Source organism: Panthera onca, chromosome X (assembly GCF_046562875.1).
Source record: "Panthera onca isolate mPanOnc1 chromosome X, mPanOnc1 haplotype 2, whole genome shotgun sequence".
Taxonomy (NCBI): Eukaryota; Metazoa; Chordata; class Mammalia; order Carnivora; family Felidae; genus Panthera; species Panthera onca.
The window spans coordinates 69,288,486-69,307,068 of record NC_138357.1 but is presented as its reverse complement, the minus strand read 5'-3'; the positions used below and the strand labels follow the sequence as shown (position 1 = coordinate 69,307,068).

Here is an 18,583-nt window from a genome sequence, read left to right as displayed (position 1 = left end):
TCCATGTCAAAATAATCACTTACTTGACTGAGATGGCTGTTCCTTTGTCCAGATCTCATTTTTACATAGCAATGGAAGGATTAATTCCTCCTATCCTGAATGAGAAATTTAGGTTTTGACACAGCAAATTCCCAAAACCACTGCCTCCTACCTTGACTAAGGACAGTGTTTCCATCTAAGGTAACCTCTATATTAGACTCACTTATGGGCCTAAGTAGCAGAGAATACATATGCTGGTGAAGAACATAAACACTAGAACGGATAAAGTAAGGATAAGAAAAAATGACATAAATATTCCAAGTCATGCAAAGAAAAACCCATCGTACCAAACCCAGACAAAGATGCTACAAAAAAAGAGAACTATAGGGCAACAGCAAACCGCATTCAATAATAGATTAAAGGAACATTAATCATGATCAAGTGGGATGTATTCCAGGGATACAAGGATGGTTCAATATTCACAAATCAATCGACGTAATACACATTAACTAAACAAAGGATAAAAATTATAACAGCATCTCAATAAATGCAGAAAAAGCACTTAACAAAATTTAACATCTGTTCATGATAAAAACTCTCAACAAAGTGGGTTTAAAGAGAATATATCTAGGGGCGCCTGGGTGGCTCAGTCGGGTAAGCGTCCGACTTCAGCTCAGGTCATGACCTTACAGTCCGTGAGGTTCAAGCCCCGCATCGGGCTCTGTGTTGCCAGCTCAGAGCCTGGAGCCTACTTCAGATTCTGTGTCTCCCTCTCTCTCTGCCCCTCCCCTGCTCATGCTCTGTCTCTCTCTGTCTCAAAAATAAGTAAAAACATTAGAAAAATTTTTAAAGAGAATATATCTCAACATAAATAAGGTCACATACGAAAAACCCACAGCTAGCATCATATTCAATGGTGAAAAACTGGGAGCTTTTCCTCTAAGAACAGGAACAAGACAAGGATGTCCACTGTCACCACTTGTATTCAACACAACAACAGCAATCAGATAAAAAGAAATATGGGGTTCCTGGGTGGCTCAGTCAGTTAAGTGCCCAACTTCGGCTCAGGTCATGATCCTGTAGTTCATGGGTTTGAGCCCTGTGTCAGGCTCTGTGCTGATAGCTTGGAGCCTGCAGCCTGGAGCCTGCTTTGGATTCTGTGTCTCCCTCTCTCTCTGCCCTTCCTCTGCTTATGCTCTCTCTCTCAAAAATGAATAAACATTTAAAAAATTAAAAAGAAAAGAAAAAGAAATAAAAGGAATCCAAATTGGTAAGGAAGAATTTAAACTTTGGCTATTTGCAGATGACATGATACCTTACATAGAAAATCCTAAAGTTTTCACCAAAAAACTATCAGAATAAATGAATTCAGTAAAGTTGCAGGGTACAAAATTAATACACAGAAATTGGTTCTGTTTCTATACACTAATAATGAAATAGCAGTAAGAGAAATTAAAAACAATCCCTTTACAATGCTACGCAAAATAATAAAATAGGATTAAACATAACCAAGGAGGTGAAAGACCTGTACTTTAAAAACTATAAAACACTGATAAAAAATATTGAAGGTGACACAAGCAAATGGAAGCATGTTCCATGCTCATGTGGTGAAGAATAGTTCAAATGTCCATGCTATCCAAAGAAATCTACAGATTCAATGTGATCCCTATCAAAGCAGCAATGGCATTTTTCACAGAGCCAGAACAAATAATACTAAAATCTGCATGGAACCCCAAAGGACCCAAATAGTCAAAGCAATCTTGAGAAAGAACAAAGCTGGAGGTATCACAATCCCAGATTTCAAGATACTACTACAAAGCTGTAGTAATCAAAACAGTATAGTACTGGCACAAAAATAGACACATAGACCAAGGGAATAGTATAGAGAAGCTAGAAATAAATCCACGATTATACAGTAAATTAATCTATGAGAAAAAAGGCAAAAATATACCATGGGAAAAAGCTAGTGTCTTCAATAAATGGTGCTGGGAAAACTGGACAGCTACATGTAAAAGAATGATACAGGACCACTTTCTTACATCATACACAAAAATAAACTTGAAATGGATTAAAGACCTAAATGTGAGACCTGAAACCATAAAAATCCTAGAGGAAACCACAGGCAGTAATTTCTTTCACATCAGCCTTATCAAAACTTTTCTAGACATGTCTCCTCAGGTAGGGAGAGAGAGGGAGAGAGAGAAGTGGGGCTCACCCAAAGTGGGGCATAAGCTTCACCTGATGTAGGACTTTAACTCACTTACTGTGAGATCATGACCTCAGCTGAAGTCAGACACTTAACGAATGAGCCACTCAGGTGCCCCAGGAATTGGCAAATTTTCAGTGAAGGGCCAGATGATAATGCTTCAGGCTGTGGACTATACAGTCCGTTGCAAATACTCAACTCTACTGTAGCACAAAAGGCAACCACAGACAATAGAGAATCAGCATGATTCTTTGTTCCAACAAAATTATATTTACAAAAACAGGCAGCCAGCAAGTGGGCCACACCTTGCCAAACCTTAGCCTATGCCAACTATCTGGACACCTCACCAGCAATAAAATTTACATAAGTATTAATTGATAGGTATCCCTACTATTTTCCACTTGATACAAATAGAGTAATTTTATCAGTATTGTCTGCTAACAGAATGCACTGTTTATGCTGAATTCCAGCTGGGACATCCTGACATGCACAGCAAGCTGCTCCAGCCCCTGATGAGCCTGTGCCTGAGTTAATTCTGCAAGCAATGGATTTTCAGTTGTGACTCTGACTCTTGCAATTCCTTTTTGTTTGGTGTAGAAGAAAGTATAACCTCATGGAAATAATCCAACATAAACATTATGCAGGAAGGTGGGGGTTATAATAAAAAGTAAAAAGACAAAGATAAGCACACGGTGAATAGCTGTGATGCTAGTTCATCTAAAGTGGTCATCTTTAGAAACTAAAGGGATCCACACATCCCTCACACCATCCCTCTTGCACATCTGAATCTCCCTTTGAAAACAAACTCTTCACAGGACACCTGGGTGGCTCAGTCGGTTGAGCGTCTGACTTTGGCTCAGGTCATGATCTCATAGTTCGTGAGTTCGAGCCCCACACTGGGCTTGCTGCTGTCAGCCTATCAGTGCAGGGCCCACTACGGATCCTCTGTCTCCCTCTTGTCCCTCCCCCACTTGCGTTCTCCCAAAAATAAATAAATATTTGATAACAAACCCTTCACATATGCCCCTATGTCCTGGAAGAAGACAGTGACAAGGACCCCATAAGGAGGCAGGAGGTCCCAAAAACTAAGAATATGCTTGTCATATTCTACCACTTCAAGTAGAGTAAGGTAGTCAAGATCTTTAGAGTATGACACAATACAGCTCCACCACTGGCTCCTGGTGGCATGCTAGTGGCCATCACCTCTCTGATCCTCAGTTTTATTATCTGTAAAGTAGGAACAAATCATACATCCCAGAATTACTATTAAGTTAAAATGAGACAACAAATATGTGTAAAGCACTTGCCTAGAACATAAAAGACACTGATAACTAACTGAATAATCATTGTTATTGATATTACATGACCTCAGAAAGAAAATTTTCAAAAATTGTGCATGGGTGTTACTATGGGAGTGATGACTAGCCTAAACAGAAAGACAAAAGAAAAAAAAAAAAACGCAACAGACCCAGCTGTCACAAAAGTAAAGAATGGATAATGAGGATAGGGAAATCCCAGGGAAAAAACTGGGATTCAGAGAGCAAAAGCCAGATTTATACAACCCATTTTGGCCCATATAAAGAAAGAGACAGGAAGACCTTTTTTTTTTTGGACAGCATACTAACATTCCTATCCTTATACAAGACCAATGTTAGGTAGGTAGGTAGTTAAGTACAAGTGGGAGAGGGGCAGAGAGACAGAGGGAGAGAGATAATCCCAAGCAGGCTCCACACTGTCAGCCCAGAGCCCAATGTGGGGCTCGATCCCACGAACTGTGAGATCATGACCTGAGTCGAAATCAAGAGTTGGATGCTTATCGACTGAGCCATCCAAACACCCAAAGACCAATGTCATTTTAATGTAAGCTGTAATATACACGGAATGTGGGAAATCCCTTTGTACTATCCCAGGCTTCTCCTTAGTGAAAAGACAATTTTCCTATCATTCAGGTTCCTCATGCAGGCTAATTATCGAATTCTGTCAATAGAATTATCCAAATATTCCAGAGGAACATTATGCTATGAAGGCACCATCTCAAAACCATCCTCATGGGAAAAGGTGACCTTTATTACTTTTATGAAAAATGGCAGATTACTTTTGTGAAAAATGGCAGATACTGGCATTCTGGTTATTAACTCTCGATGGGAGGCATTACTAGCTTAAAGTAGGGATGGCCTCTGTAGAGATCTCCCAGGAATGGCCATATTATAGATGCCTCCTACTTTAACTATGGACCTTTTTGTTTCCGTTGTAGAAAAGATTTAATAGTTTAAAGTCAATTTTAAAATAAGTGATTAAATTTGAATTGTGATCATGGTATAAGGTGACAGAGAACTGGCCAGTCATGGTGAATTCTTCTAGTCCTATTTTACCTTTCTGGAACCTTATTTACCGCTCCTCCCCCATCAACTTTTTGCCCTGATTCCTGTGTGAACTCCTTAGACTACCTACCCCACCTATAGGTGAAATGATGAAGGGGACGTTCTGTACTTGTTTATGTCTTGGCTTGTACAGGATCAGGCTCTTCAGAAAGGCGTGTGCTCTGCCAAGGTTTGTGGCAGAGATCTGCTTACCAGCAGTGTTGTGTTTTCATTCCCTGCCTCCCTCTTCTCTGATGAGATGGGTTGTGACCTTCTGGTCTTTCCCTGTCCATGAGGGCAAAAGCTACCTCTCAGGATGACCCTGATCATGGTGGCAGCCACAGGTCAAGCCGTGTGACTGGCTCTCCTAGGCCAGCTGGTCCCACCAGGCTGGCCCGCAGCCTGAGTCTGCTGTATGGCAGTCACTCCTGCCCGTTCTCAGCCCCTCCTACCAGTGATGCAGCAGAAAGACCTGACCTCCCCTAGTGTCTGAGTGTTGGTTCCCAGATGGTCCATATACACATGGGGCAAAAGAAACTGCTGAAAGAGGTAGACCACTCCAGATTGGTAGGCAGTGGTTTTAATAAGCAAGGGAACTTATGAGGCTTGTCTCGGGCAGCCAGAGACTAGCAGATGTCTGCACCCCTCTGCCAGAGTCTTAAAGGTTTGTAGGTATAGAGGCCTTAACGTGGTTCAGTCACATGTGCCATCCAGACGGTCTATACCACACCTTACCTTTTCAAGGCTCCATCCTTGAAACAGTTCCTAGTGCAGAAACTGTACACTCCAAGGACAGGGAAAGAGTGAGGAGCCTCCATTTGCCTGGGTCAAGCTCAAGGGTCAACCAGTGGTCACGTCGTGTCAATAATCTCCTCCAACACTGGGGTCAGCAGGCCAATTCTGACAAAGGCACTTTCTTACTGAAGCCTTTGTTAACTGCTGTGCTGCACGTGTGAAGGGGTTATTTACTGGGTGTCTAGCTCTGTGTTCAGAAGGAGGAGGAAAATGAATGAAAGGAGAGGACCTGGTGCCTGTGCTCCACTGAGGGCAAAAGTCTTTCTGCGTTGTAGGTATTCCATGTGGGTTGGCTTGTCTGTGCCATGACTGCAGATTCTGAGGTTCAGACAAAGTGAGTGAAAGCGGTCTACCAAGATTTGGACCCACTGATCCGGACATCTGAGGTAATGAGTTCAAGGGTGATGCCAGAAGAGCACTTTTCAGTGGTGTATCAGACTCAAAGTGGTGTCCAAAACACAGGGGCTTTATTGGCCCCAGACTAGACCAGTGTCAGCAAAGAACCTGATTTTGTGCCTCTCTTCTCTTAACTATGGACCATTTAAATGCTCCCTGGAGCCCATCAGGGGGCTGATCCCTTAGGAGTCCAAAATGAACACTAGTCCAATTGGTTTAAGTGAAATCCAGAAGACACTGCTATCTCTGAAATTACTAACTTGGCTGCCGCTGAAATATGGAACCTCTGCTATGAGCTGACTTTTGACAAGATGTATGTAGCTCCACTGTCTGATAAAAACTCTCAACAAGTCTGGTTAAAAAGACACTCTCCCCTTAAGAGGAGTATAATTAGTGTCCTACTGCCATTATTTGTGTCTGTAGCTTATGCTGCCTAGTTTACTTGGCAACCATTTTAGTTCTTCTGATCCTCTGCAGGGGTGATTACAGACTGGGTAAACAAGATAATTTACCCCAATTGTTTCAAGAAAAATGTATTACAGAATAAACTACAGGCTTTAAAGGCATGTGAGATATATATATACACACACACACACACATATGTAAAATGGAATATCACTCGGTGATGAAAAAGAATGAAATCTTGCCATTTGCAAAAACATGGATAGAAGTGGAGGATATTATGCTAAGCAAGACAAGTCAGAGAATGACGTATCATATAATTTTACTCATATGTGGAATTTCAGAAACTGAACAGATGAACATAGGGGAAGAGAAGGAAAAATAAGATAAAAACAGAGAGGGAGACAAACCATAAGAGACTCTTAAATACAGAGAACAAACTGAGGCTTGATGTGGTTGGGGGGGTGTGGGTTATACATGGGTGATGGACATTAAGAAGGGCATTTTTCAGGATGAGCATTGGGTGTCATATGCAAGAGATGAATCACTGGGTTCTACTCCTGAAACCGTAATTGCCCTGTATGTTAACTAACTTGAATGTAAATAAATAAATAAATAAATAAATAAATAAATAAAATTTAAAAAGAAAGTAAAAGTATTGGCACCCAGAAATGACATTTCTAAGAGCCTCCCTGATAGGAGTTAGGGCAAAGTCATCCTTTCCTCCCCTATTTACCTTAATCACTGAGAGGATCCTCTCTTCTGCTACACGTTCACTCATGTGGGAAAATCAGTAGACTCTCTAGAACACTTTTCAAAAGACATCCTTCACAATTTAGCCTAGTGAGGGTAACAAAAAGGAAAAAGATTGCTTTCATCACCTATAACCCTCTCATACTCAGCTTGGTCAGCCTCCACTGCACTGAAAGACAGGGGCAGGTATTAAAAGGAAGAATGGGAAGTGGGGAAAATACACAAGGTGTTGCTTAGCCTAACCCACCCATTTTTAACACAATTTTCATACCATAATGGAAAACTTCTGATGTAACATGTATGATACTTTATGCTTTCCCTGGTTCTTTGTTCCTCTGTCTACTCTCATAAGAATGAAAGTTCCATGATGGCAGAACTTTGTTAATATCTAGAATAGTCTCTGGCAACTAGTAAGCATTTAGTAACTGTCTGTTTAAGGAAGCGGGGGAAGTGTCCATCACAACCATCTCTTCTCTACTACCAATGGGGGAGCCCCACCCAAACCACTGGCAGCTTACCAAGACTTCCCAGCTGCCTCACAAGGATCCACACACAGCAATGGTGATTCATTCTGGCTTGCTGATGAACCCACCGGGCAGGAAGCCTCACTATAAATGACAGGTGGGTCTTAGTGTTGCTCTTGACTAGTGCAAGGTTTCTGGCTGCCCAGAAATCTGCATTTTTAACAAGCATTCCAGATGATTTTCTGCATAAAAAAAATTTACACCATGAAAATTTCCTTCATTGGGAAAGAACAGTATCAGAGGCTATTATAAAAATCTTTCAATGTGAGGGGCGCCCAAGGTAGCTCAGTCAGTTAAACGTCCGACTCTTGATTTTGGCTCAGGTCACGATCCTACAGTTTTGAGTTTGAGCTCTGCGTCGGGCTCTGTGCTGGTAGAATACAGGCTGCTTGGGATCTTCTCTCTCCCCCTCTTTCTGCCTCTCCCCGACTTGCGATGTCTCTGTCTCTCTCAAAATAAATAAATAAACTTAAGAAAAAATTTCAGTGAGAAATAAAGACATTTCTCTCTCATATGGCCTCCTTACACTTAGATGGAACCTAGAGGAAGCACTGGGTAAAAAGACACAGTACTGGCTTAAATTCAAATCCATTTCCTACACTAACTAGCTATAATCTTGGGCAAGATACACAAAATGAGAGGATGAAAAAATGAAAGGTTGGGGGCACCTGGGTGGCTCAGTCAGTGAAGCATCTCTTGATTTTGGTTCAGGTCATGATCTCAGGGTTCGTGAGTTCGAGCCCCACACTGGACTTTGAGCTTGCTTGGGATTCTCTCTCCCTCTCTCTCTCTGCCCCTCCCCAACTCATGCTCATGTTCTCTCTCAAAAAAATTTTAAAAAGAAACAAAAAATGAAAGGTTAGGCTCATTGCTTTCTGTGTAGTCCGAATATTTTAAGATGCTTTTTATTCATACCATGATGGGGAAAATACCAAGTAATTGCCTAATATCTATTAAGACTACCTTCCCTGTCCCTTCCCAGTAACTGGGCTAGCCTACTAAAGCCGCTAACCACTTACCAAGACTTTGCAATGATTTGATAACCATGTGCAGGATACTTATTTAAGCCTTTCCCAATTCTCTAGTAACCTCACTGGGCCAGGCCGGGTTCAGTACACCTCTTCACCAGGGGCATGGCTTCTGATCACATTTGGTGTCACCTGTAGGATAGAGGGAAGGAAGAAGAAACAAATGTAACACAGGATAGCCAAGTTTTGAGATATAGCTTTAATTTACTTTTACCACCTCAGTCAAGTCATCCAGCCCACACCATAGATCTCAGATTTTGCTCTTGGTAAGCATAACTATTAGCGTCAATTATATTCTCTATCTGGAAGACTGTTCCAATATCTACAATTATTATTTAATAAGAATTCTTGCATCCATTTTAAATGAGATAACTTGCATTTACAGGCACCAAGCAAATAGATGTATCCAAGTGTTAGAACTCAGATATGAAGTGTGATGCTTAATCTTCCTAGCTGCCTCCAAGCCTTTACCCTCTTTAGACCTCAATATCCTTACCTTTGAATGGGAGTAAACTTGATTTCTTAGGGGTCCTTCTATGTCTGGCAGATATGACCCTCCATTCTGTATTCCTGGCTAAAAGAGCTCCCTAAAAGTGAATGAAACCTCCATCTAGCTAGTCATTGGATGGCATTTGGTTCACACTAATGAGAAAAGGTAACAAAACCCTGGGCTCTGGGCTATCATTTACAATCCCAACTTCCACCAGGACTCACCTTACCTGTACATGAAAAGGAATTGAACATATCTATCCCCTTATCAGCTGCCTGGGTTACCAAAATGATTAAAGGGAGGGAGCTAGGTAGGCCAATGCCTACTCCCCTATCTCCAAGACTCAACCACTAGGAAGAATGGAGCTCTGAGACCTAAGACCCACACAGGATAAGTTAAGATCCCCAAGTGTCCTTTCTCTCTAAGGAAGCAGCCTATTGCCTCTAAGTTTCCCAGTCCCTAGCTGCTTAGCATGAAAAACAACCCACCCCAGGTTATTAATAGCATCAGATGCTGGTAGCACAAGCTAACGCAACTAGGTTTCCTGTCACCCAGTGAGATGCAGACAACCCTCAAACCCCAGAAAAACCCAAGGGGCAGTTTCTCAGGGCTCATTTTTAACTGTGTCATTACCCACCAGCAAAAATGTCTTATAATCTACTAATAATCATGAGAGCCAGGCAGAAAGCTCTCCCACCATAAATGGGGAAGATTTCATGCTGGCCAAGCACTGGGGGAGGGGAGCAGGAGTCTTGATGAGTTTGAGCCATCTCTTTATTGGATAAATCAATGCAGATACTACTAGAGTAAGATCTGGACACCTACAAGCAGCTGCTGCCACTAGTAATTATTTTTAGCTTGTTACATACAGACCAGAGGGACAAGAACGGGAAAGAAATGTGTAAAGGGCAGAATTGGGAAATAAATGGTAAATGTAAACCCTGATGCATGAAATGCCTTCACTAAGGAGTCAAGAATAGAGTAGCTGGCAGTTATGGACTTTCTCTGAAGACAGAGATTTTCTTTCCACCACTCCCTTCCCCCACTCCATCTAGCTCTTTTCCAAACGAAATTGCTCCAGTTTCCAGCCCCCTTACCACCCAATTTATTCCGCTTCTGTTTAGGTCAACAAATTTCAAAATGGAAATAGCTTCAGTGTTCGTCTAACTTTGAAAGTCATAAATGTACACTGTGAGAAAAAAATTCCAGGAATGTATTAAAGATAGAAAGTAAAAATCATAGAATCCCAGCAAGTTTAACACTGAGTATGTTCTTCCAACTACTTATTGTACACAAACATTAATTTTTATTTTACAAACATTAGATGAGAACTGTATTATTGCTCTCTACCCTTTTTTTCAATTAATACACTTGATACACCTTTCCAAGTAAAATATTCATCTGTAAGACTATTTTTATTTAAGGTTTTTATTTTAATGCCATATTATAATATTGCATGAATACATCAAAATTTATTTACCCAAATTATTCATCAACAGGCAATTTTTCCATTTTTTATTGCTATGAACATTGTGAACATTCCCATACCTACATCTTTTAGAATAGCCTTAGAATATTTCTTTTAGAATATTTTGGGGTATAGCCCTAGAAATGAAATTGCATGGTCAAAAGTCAGACAATATTTCTTCTTCCCACTAATATATACTGCCAAACTGCCCCTACAAAGAATTATACTGAGACTGGGTAACCCCACTAACACTAGTGTAACATTTTTTAATATTTGCCCATGTGATGGGTATTAAATGCAATAACACAGTTTCTTATGAATACAAACATTTATTACTAAGAGAATTACAAAGATGAGTAAGATACAGTCTCTGCTCTTGAGCTTAAATGAAGGGAGACAGACACAAACTGGAAACATTTACCATTATCATGTTCATAATGAGGATAAATTAAGATTTCAGTTCATGGTGATTCCTAAATGGACTCTGCAGCTGTTGCTAATAGAAAAGGTCCACAAGAATATTATTTGACAGCACTCCAAATTAAAAATCCATCTGCTAAAATTGCAAGGAATTGTGCTAATGCTAAATCACCTCAGTGGCATTTTGATGTGACTTCGTTGTTTTTCTTTCATCAAGTCTAAAAGGTAAGAACCAAGTAGAAGCTGCTCAGAAAACCACCTGCTCCCCTACCCCCGACCCCCGCAAGGCAGTGAAGTGAATGGAGTGTAGAACAATATACAATTAGAAGATTCACTGACACTGGAACCTGGACTTCCATCCTTCCTTCTCCTACCATTTTCACTAAACAGTGAGCAGCAACCATTTTCTTTCAGAAAGCAAATGGCTTCTCTCCCTGGAATCTCACTGCCAGGCAGATCAGCCCACATATTTAGGCTGCAGTAGTATTCCCCAACTTGGGAAATACAGAGAAGAATCCAAAGAAACTATTTTTTCAGTACCATGCGGGTCAGATACAGATGAGATCAAAATGGATGACAACACAAACATTTTAAAAACCTATCTGACAGGGGCGCCTGGGTGGCTCAGTCGGTTAAGCGGCCGACTTCGGCTCAGGTCATGATCTCGTTGTCTGTGAGTTCGAGCCCCGCGCCGGGCTCGGTGCTGACAGCTCAGAGCCTGGAGCCTGTTTCAGATTCTGTGTCTCCCTCTCTCTGACCCTCCCCCATTCATGCTCTGTCTCTCTCTGTCTCAAAAATAAACGTTAAAAAAAAAATTAAAAAATAAAAAATAAAAAAAAATAAAACCTATCTGACAAAGATGGATGAATATGCAATAAAGCAAATATGGCAAGATGTTAGTTGTAACATCTAGTTGGTAGATAGATGGGCTTTCAATGTACAACTCTTTAGCTTTTCTATATGTATATTTAAAATTTTTCATAACAGAATGCTGGGAAAAATCCAGCAAGCAGCTTGAAAAATAATGCTGTAAGTAAGGCCTTTCTCTCCATTTCACTCCTGAAATGAAACTATCCTATATTCTTTCCATTTTATTTTTTTTAGATCTAGCTTTCTTGAATTGGACTTGGGAGCTCTCAACTTTTAAATGACCTGAAATGAATCACAATATATCCACAGGCAGGTAACCAAGACAACAGTGTGGGAGGTTAGGGATGGTAAAGGGGAAGGTCCTAAGCTCTTGGAAGTCCAGGCTCCTTAACTGTATTAAGTCTAAGCAAGTGAATATTTCAGAAACCCCATTTCTTTGTGCATTAGCATTCAGACCCTGTAAACATTTGCCTCAGCCTACCTGTCTGCCTTATCTCACATTAATTTGTTATTTTCCATATTCTCATTGCAAAGAGCTGTGTAGGAAGGAGGGGGTCAAGGCATAAGGCACCAAGGTATGATATGGCCACATTCTTCAGGTTAGGATATAACAAAAGGAATTTCTAGAGATGAAGCTCAAAACTTGCTGTTGAAGTACATGGTATAACTGACTGACTGTAGGACTCTGGTGGAGGCCTTATAAGCATCTAGTTTGATGCGTTCTAGCTGGCCCATCTGTAAAACAGGAAAAAGACTTGTTATAAGCAGTAACGAATGAGGTAAATAAATGAGTTTCTGAGATACCAGAAGTATCTTTGGTGAATGGAGAGGGAAATTAAACCATCACTGTTAGGTAATGATCCAAAGTAAGGTAGGCAATCATTTTCTGTAAAGGGTAGGCTTTATGGGCCACTGGATCTTTGATGGAGCTACTCAACACTGCCTTTGCAGGCCAAAAGGGCCACAGACCAAATATCAACAAATAACACGTGATCCAATAGAACTTTATTTGCAAAACCAGGCAGTTCATGGGCTGTATTTCTCTACCTATATCTAGAATGTGGAGCCCTACCTAGGAACACCATTTGAAGGATGATCTGAGGAGGGGTGAAAAGGGGATGATTCTACAAACAGGAACCATTGAGCAAACACTGGGCAGTGAGGATGAGGCTCATGATCTGGCAGCTATCACCCAGGTCCCACCAAGGAAGAGGCTGTCAGCAGCAACAACAGTAGCAACATCTGTAAATACCAAGGACTGAAATCCAAACACACAAAAAAAATAGCATTATCTCAGAAAAACTCTTACGATAGATACATAATCAGAAAGAAACACCAAGTTTCTGACCACATGCATTTTGAATAAACAGTTGACAGTCCAGAGCCTGTGGAGATCACCTTAGCAGGCACACGATAAATGTTTGTTGATGAGTCATTCATTTATTCATCCAATAAACATTTACTGAAGCCTACTAATGTGCCAGGCTGGGCTCTGGAGAAGACTCTGTCCCTGCCCTCAAGGAGCTCACAGTCTAACTGATAACATAGGAAAGGAGACAGGCATATACACAGACAATTACAATACAACCTGGTAAGTGCTGTAACACTTATCAGGTTGTATTATAATGGCCGATGTAAAATTTCTTTCCAGGGGCGCTGCTCCAGGCTGCTGCTGGCTGTAACATCAACAGAGGGGAGGAACAAATTGTGGAAATCAAAGGTTAAATGCTTTTAGGCTATTTCAAATATCCAGGCTCTCCCTAACTCCCAATCAGAGATGGGTTCAGGAACTAGATATTGGCATGATAGGATTCTTATGCTTAAGATAGGCATAGACCTCTAGAAAGGAACTTCTCCACCACCTCCTCTACAATGCAGGCTCTGTTCTTGTTTTGTTTTGCTTATTATACATCTGTCAACCTCCCCACCCCCATACCTAAGCCTGGTTTAACATCTGCAACTAACAAAATGCTGAAAAATGGGAGGTTATGACTAACTAGATTAACCCAGTGTAACTGGATAGCAAAAAGCAATATGTAACAAATGACTTGGCACTTCTAAATCCTATAATCCCCCCCCCATTAACTGAAAATATAAAAATTAGAATGTTTTTAAATACATATATGAGGTAGTATATAGCTCATGTATTGGGAATAATAATTTAGAAAGATTTACTTAATATAATTAAAGATTCTCTAAATTACCTACCTCATAATAAATAAGAAAAATGAAATGAGGTAATATACTCTTCCCAACCACTTTTCAAAACTGAGTTACAGTAACAGACTTCTTGTGAAGAGATTACTAGTCACTTGGCTCAGATGGTTTTATACAAAGACAGGATGGAATTTTTCTGCAACCCATACTGTTCTTAATAGGGCCTATGTTTTTAATGGCTCTTTTGTGTCTGCACCAGCAAATTGAGCTGATGACATCAATAAACTGTTGCCATTTACACTGGGATCCCTATCTTGGGATTCAATGTCTCTGAGGCCACTATTTTATACGCTTAACACATTAGTCTCCCCTGAAGTCATTATATTGCTCTTGCCTACACTGTTCTATTCTACCACGGTCAGCCCACACTCACAATGCCTTCTCAGGTGTTACAGTTTGTTCCTACCAGCATTTTACACCCTCAAAGTGCTTAGTGTTCTCTCTATATGTGGACATTGCACTATGTCCATACCGTCTCCCACATCACTAGTGAATATTCAAAATAAGATCAGTCCCAGAATGGATGGGGGCGAGGGTACTACTGTTTTGTGTGTTGTATAAGTTGGTTTCTTATTAGGGACAAAATGTTGCCATGTCTTCTTCCCACATCCATAGCCAGGGTGCAATAATGCTATGCAGCATTCAAGACTGCTCTCCTCTAGATAAAAAGAAATAGCTATCTATTTAAAGGACAAAGAAACATTATCTCAAAATGGCTACCAAGAATCTGACAGGTATTCCACAAAGCAGTTGTCTTTGGAATCACAAACATTTTTTAAGACTCAAAGGCAACATATGCTAGGAGTATATGTGCAACAAATCACATGTATCCTTTGCAATAAATGACAAGGATAATAGATCCTTATACAGAACACATAATACACAGCTCTTACAAATATTTAACATTCATACCCAAATTGAATAGTTCACAAAGGGAAGGGTTAATAATTAACATTTGAGAATTCAGCCTCACCAATAATCAGAGAAATGGATCATAAAACAAAGATACCGTTCTTTTACATATAAAGTTAGCAAAAAAAATATTCTAAATACCTGGGCACAAAAAAATGACATATTTTTTTGGAATGTTACTGTAGCAAATCTCTATAATGTTCAAACTTTTTGATGAACCATTCTAATTCTGGAACTCTATAAAGAAATAACTCAAAATAGATAAACAATAAAAACTAAATGAAAATGAAAAGACATTCATTGTAATACTTTACTGAAAATCCTAAAATATTTCCATACAACAATATATCATGAAACCATTACATGACAACTGCAAACAATGTTTAGCATGGAAAAATGCATGCTATAATGTTAAACACAAAACAGAACATAAAACAGTACAAATACATGATCAACTGTAGAAAAATGCAGGGAATGAAAAGATGTGAACACATTTATAAACACTGGTTATCTCTGGGTGGTAAAATTACAGATCCTTCTTCCCTATACCTGATGGTTATCCTCAGACAAAGCTACAATGAATATTTACCAAATTTCTAGATTGAGGGAACTATTCAAACTTAATGGAAAAAAAATCACAAAATAGAAGATAGACAAAGTTACTACTTGCTTTCAAATCTCTACGAACCAAACATTTGAAAACAAAAATTAAAAGGTAAACAATAACCTGGAGTATATAACAATGCAGAAATCTGAGTAATAGCCTTTATTTGAAAAACACTTTCAAACAGATAATAATAACACTAAACTAAAAACTCCAACAGATGAATCAGTGTAAGACATGAACTAACATCACATGAAAGAAAATTAAACTGCTAAGAAATACATGGAGGAAGGAGTCCAAACTCACTAATAACCAAAGAAATGCAAAATTAAAATAATACTTGTTTTTATCCATAACATCTTTTTAAAAAACAAACACCACTTAATACTTGTATGAGTAAAATTTGGTACGACCTTTTCGGAATGAACTTTATCAGTACATATTGAATGTTAAAAACGCATTGATACAGTAATTCCACTTCAGTGAATCTATCCTAACCAATAATAAAAGAAACGCATGTATTTTCAGTCTTCTATTATAAGGGGGAAAAAAGGCAATAACCTGACTTTACTATTGGACATTTGTATTAACACACCATAATATTAATAACGGGTAAGAAAAAAATCTCTACCGCAGCAAAAGACTGCTTTCTCAAAGCATTTGACCAGATCTCCAATCAGGCAAAACAAGATGGGTGTGTCCAGCCTGCCGCAGTCGGCCATTTTAAACCCTCTGCAGAACAAAAAGCATAGAAGACAAGGGTAGATAAGGATGGCCGCCCCGGTAGGCTGCAAATCAACAATTTTTACTTTTTGTCTTCTACATATGTAACCCTGTAGGATGCACCGAGTAAAAAGTAGCCAAGAGCAAACAGGTCTCCTTTCTTAAACAGCACAGGTAAGTTACAAAAAAATTTTTTGAAATCATAAAAGAAGGGTCCCTTAAATTTGCCCCCTCATTTTAGGGAATTAAAGCATAATAGTTAAGAACACAACATTATGGACCCATACAACCTGGACAAAAATCCAGTTTCAGCCATTCAAATGGATGTAAAGCCTTGGGCAAATTACTTAATCTGTGTCCCCCACATTTCTCATTTGTAAAATCTGAATAACGGTACTGCTATTTCATAAGATTGTCGAAAGTACTAAATGAGTTGAGGCACGTGTGAAAGCAGGTAGATCAGTACCTGACACATAGTTTTAAGTGCTACAGACGTTTGAATACAATTATTATTATAAATAGAGAAATAGGCCCAGAGAAGGAAAAGGACCACTAGGAGATCACAACTAGGATTACTGGAAAAGACCTGTCTCTTCAATTTTGAATCCTGTGCCCTTTCTGCTACATATTTAAATGCTAAACTGTTAGTTTTAGTGATTTACAATAGATCCTCGTTGACAGCCCTCTTGAGATCCACGACAGTAGGGCTACCTAAAAAAGTCTTCCCCCTAGGCTAAAATTTTGCAGAAAAAAATAATTTCGAGGAAACAGTATGAACCTAGGTCACCTTCACACCACCATTTCCATTTGCCCAAATCCTGGGTTTAAAGTGTAACAAGCACTTGGAAACAGCCAAATCCTCAGCCCTATGTTCTGCAAGTGAGAAAAGCAAGGGCTTCTGATCAACGTAACAGTAGACTCTCAAAATACTGCAATCACCGTGTTCTGCAAATCTGAAGGGATGAGAGAATGTGTCGAGTGCCAAGTACAGCGGCCCAAAGTCTGACAGAAAGCCCTCCAACTGTGTATTGCCAGAATGTGGCCTGTCCCCAAGGCTCCCGTTTTACGCATTTCTTACACACACCAGCTGCCGAAACCTTTCATAGAGTCATCATTGCCTCGGCATTTTCAAACCCACATTTATCAATGGACCACTGAAGGGCTAAGATTCTAGGTTAATTTCTGGTAAATTTGGCCACAGCCTAGGGCAACTCCAACTCGGCAGATCCTTTCACCCAACCAGAAAGGTAGCTGTACTTCTCTGCAGGGCCCCCCAGCCCAAAATGGCCTAGCAAAGACAACTTACCTCCCCCCTCGCCATTTTGCAATCGTAACCACACCTACAGTGCGCGCCTCCCCTCCCCGTCATTCCGTCTGAAATACGCATGCGCCCCTCTCCCCTCCTAAAGCCAACCGTCACAATGTCGTCTCAAATACGCATGCGCGCCTTCACTTTCCCTTGCAACCGCGGCTGCCAACTGTGTACTGGGAATTCCGCTCTCTTAAATACGCATTCGATGCTCCCCCCCCACCCAAGCTTGCGCGTGCTTACCTCCCACTCTCCCCAGCTGGGACCCTTTCCCCCTCACATCAGGTCTTCTCAAATATGTGTGCGCGATCCCGCGCCTCCCCCAACCTCCCAAATACACATGCGCACCAAGACCGTCCTCCCCTATTCCCTGCCCTCCTTCCTCCTTGGTTTCTTATATATACATGCCTGATGCTATCTGGATGTGTTTCTCGCCATACTGGTGCCCCAGTGCTCAAGGAGGGCCACTACCAGCGTTTCCTAATGGAGGTAGGTGTGATAAACTAGGGAAGTGGAATATGGGAAAGACGGCATTGCAGGTGACGGCAGAGAGCAAATCTAGATGGACTCTGAACCGGCCCCCAGGGAGGAGATGGCGTGCCCTCAGATTCCTTAATAAGACCCACCACCCTTAACAAAGGCCAAAACAAACAAACAAACAAACAAACAAACCTCTCATAATTGGATGAGCCTAGTCCTAAGGCCCACCCTTTAAACACACCTTCGGCTACGTAAGAGGAACTCCCAAAATATTTAAACAGAGAACGTCATGGGAAATAAAAACGCTCATGTGCCTCAACCCTGATTAGAAGAAAGGAGTCTGTATCCTTTCCCAATGGAAAGTAAATGTTCAATATCCTTTTGTAGGCCTGAGGCCCATGCTGTCCCCCACTTATTCCTCTCGTGAACCGCGAGAATACACAAATCAAGGGTCTCCCCGGCCCGAATTCCCTCCTCCCTCCTCCCTCCTCCGTTTTCTTCTACGACGTTATTTTACCTCTTGGCTGAATCGAGTGTCTTAGCATGAATTCTTAGCGCTCGCCGCCGCAAGATATGGTGGACGGAGCAGCTGCACAGAGTTCGCGGATCCAGGGTGGTTGCACAAGCCAAGGTGGAACTGATAAACA

At 40.6% G+C, this 18,583-nt stretch overlaps 1 protein-coding gene across 10 annotated transcripts in view; it reads right to left on the bottom strand.

Annotated features, from left to right (window-relative positions):
• The window catches only part of LOC145713886 (uncharacterized), a 149,515-nt gene extending 130,948 nt beyond the window's left edge, over positions 1–18,567 (bottom strand). For 7 of the 10 annotated variants that reach the window (XR_014136700.1, XR_014136708.1, XR_014136707.1 and 4 more), the window contains exons 1-4: positions 18,454–18,567; positions 8,435–8,575; positions 7,410–7,597; positions 6,875–6,978 (exon numbers count right to left, since the gene is read on the bottom strand). The gene's annotated coding sequence lies outside the window, so the exon portion shown is untranslated. Of the gene's footprint in view, positions 1–6,874; positions 6,979–7,409; positions 7,598–8,434; positions 8,576–17,453; positions 17,564–18,453 lie in introns of those variants that run through there. The other 3 variants (XR_014136704.1, XR_014136705.1, XR_014136706.1) reach the window with 3 other exon arrangements.
• Positions 18,568–18,583: the final 16 nt, after the last annotated feature.